Source organism: Pinus tabuliformis, chromosome 9 (assembly GCF_031772625.1).
Source record: "Pinus tabuliformis cultivar Carrire ecotype Pingquan chromosome 9, CPIR1, whole genome shotgun sequence".
In the NCBI taxonomy this organism is placed as follows: Eukaryota; Viridiplantae; Streptophyta; class Pinopsida; order Pinales; family Pinaceae; genus Pinus; species Pinus tabuliformis.
Genome location: NC_142307.1, coordinates 402,887,359 through 402,890,004, shown reverse-complemented (window position 1 = coordinate 402,890,004; position 2,646 = coordinate 402,887,359). Strand labels below are relative to the sequence as shown.

Sequence of the window (2,646 nt, the reverse complement as noted above, 5' to 3'; positions counted from 1 at the left end):
GCACGTTGGTTCATTATTAATGCATATATTGAAGACATGAAAGTGCTCTTTTCAAATGCGGTGATTAATGCCAAGTGTCGAGTAGTTTTATATGCTACAAGGCCGCCATTATTAGTGGCACAAGAGCTGGTTTTAGGTTAACTGGTGTCGTTAAAAGGGTGAGTGCGCATTAAATAGAAATAAAAGAAGGATGGCGCAAATGGCAGAGTTCGAAATAGATGAATTTCCTTTGTCAAGGTGGATGGTATTATTTTGATGTTGTCTTCTTCAAACAGGGTAATCGTGCCGGTTACATGCTCCAGCTGTTGGCTTAAAGAAGGAGGATTGTCATTATAATTTCTGGCGCTCACTTAAAAGCCACAGTTCAAGAAAATCTTGCATAAACAGAGGCTTATAATAATCACGAGATTTTGCACTAGTGAATGGCATCCGTGGAAGATTGAATGGCATCCCCTGGAGGCTGTAGAATTGAGGGAGGTCGACGGCAAGGCGGAGGAGATGGTTCTGTGGGTGTTTGGTTACGGTTTCATAATATGGAAGGCGGGTTTCCACTATGACGAACGACGAGTTGGTTTCATCAAAGGCTACTGTCGTCTTTTCCATCAAGGGAGCACAGACCATAGAGGAACCCCTGCCAATCCCGACAGGACTGTTACACTCGAGCCTCACGATGGCCACACCAGTTGGGGCGTTGCTTCCAGGGTTTCTGGACAGGAAGCTGAGGATATTGCTTTATCTTATCTAGAAGTGAGAGAGAAGGAATATGACCAATAGGCCTACGTTGATTTCTATTTTGAAGAGGATTCAACAGAGCCAGCTATATCTGGAGTCCTTGTGTACATTGCATCAACAGACAAGAATTCGAATAAGAATTACCTGGGCCCTGCACCATTGGAAATGATGGCTCATCAAATTGTTGGAGCTATGAGTCCTTCCGGGCCTAACATTGAATATCTCTTTCAACTAGAGACAGCTCTACTTGAGATAGGTTGCAATGATAGTCACGTGACAGACCTCGCAAATGCAGTTAGGAAAGTATTAACATGCAAAGATGGAGATGCTACTTCAAATGGAGATGCAAAGTACTGAACTTCAGTGTGAACTTCAGCAATTTGTTGTCTTATTCACGAGATTGCTTTAAAGGATATTTTGCCGAGCCTTTTGAGTACTATAACATGCGCTGCCTCAATCTAGAATATCTCTGATGTTATTGTGGATCCATTGAGAGATAAAGTTGTTAGTGCCCACATTGCAGCTTTTGACTTCTAGGTTCTAAGCATAAAAATCAGAGTCCCTGTAGGAATTATATCTTAACCGAATGCTTCATCCAAGAGAAAATGAGTGGCTGTTGAGAAAATAAAGCTCAAGACAGTCAGAGTTTAGTATTTAAGCTGTTTATTGGTTTGATGCTAATCAAGGTTGCTGTGATATGTAATGACAGAAGCAAGCTTCATTTTTTTAAAACTATTTAGGTTCCTAACAGCTGTACAAATGTCTGAAGAGATCATGAATCTAAGCAGAAAATGCTTCAAGATACATAGGTTCTGTTTTGACATCTACAGCAGTTTCGTAGCGCGCTACGAAACTGCTGTAGAATGCTGTTTTGTGAAAAAACAATGAATTTTGATGATGAGGTCAGCTAATGGTAAAAGAAGGTCTCAAACACAGGAGGGAGATTATACATGGATCTCATAACAGCTCAAACAGTGACAGGTGTAGGTCTTGAAGGGAAAATAAAATATTTTGTTTATTTTCATAAAGTTTTCTCAAAGGCACTTTATGACCAAGCTACTAGGGTATTGGTGGGGTTACTAGAATGTTCGGTTGGTACACCTGTTTGGTCCATGAAGTATCCAAATCATAGGGCATATGGTTATTATGTGAGGTTTAAAGAGTTTGGAGCGTGGTATTTATATGATGAAGGAAAATGGGAGACAGAGACCGTTAAAATAGGAGCACATCTTTTGGTCAATTAATGAGCCATCAGCGCTTTCAAACATCCAAAATCAATATTCATTGTATCTGTAGCTCAGCCTTCTCAACTCAATCAGCAAAAGGACATGTGTTAGCATCCAAGAAGAATCATATTACGAGGAGAAAGGAATTAGTATTTTAGTTTGATTAGAACTTTATGTAATCATAACTCAGCACTGATGTAATTAATAGATTAGTTATGCACTAGATAGGGATAGTGAATAGCCACCTTCGAGGCTCCCCTCATGCTGGAGGAGGAAGCTCGAGGTGGAGAAGTTTGTTTGCCTATAAAGGGATCAGATTAGAATGTAGAAAGGGTTGGACATTTTATAGAAAAACAGAGTTGTTTTGGGCCATTGTAAGACCTTTTTGACAGTAATAGTAAAACAGTGTTGTTCTCTACTCAAGATTCTCGATGGATTGCTATGTTCAAATATAATGATGGTGTTTTATACTTTATGTTCTTTTATAGTTTTGTTGTAACACAATCACTCAGAATTCATAATCCTATGCTCTGACTTCCTGTGTGTTTGGCAAGCTATGTTTTGATGGAGTATGTTTGACATGTAATGCAAAGAGCCTTGACTTCCATGAGATCACTATGTTTTCCTTGTTTACTTAATATATGAGACTCCATAGCCCAATGAGAACCAGTTTGACATGTATCCAACC

At 39.5% G+C, this 2,646-nt stretch overlaps 1 pseudogene; it reads left to right on the top strand.

The window, feature by feature from the left end:
- Positions 1-476: 476 nt before the first annotated feature.
- LOC149148843 (gamma-glutamylcyclotransferase 2-3 pseudogene) lies at positions 477-1,200 on the top strand (annotated as a pseudogene).
- The last annotated feature ends 1,446 nt before the right edge of the window (positions 1,201-2,646 follow it).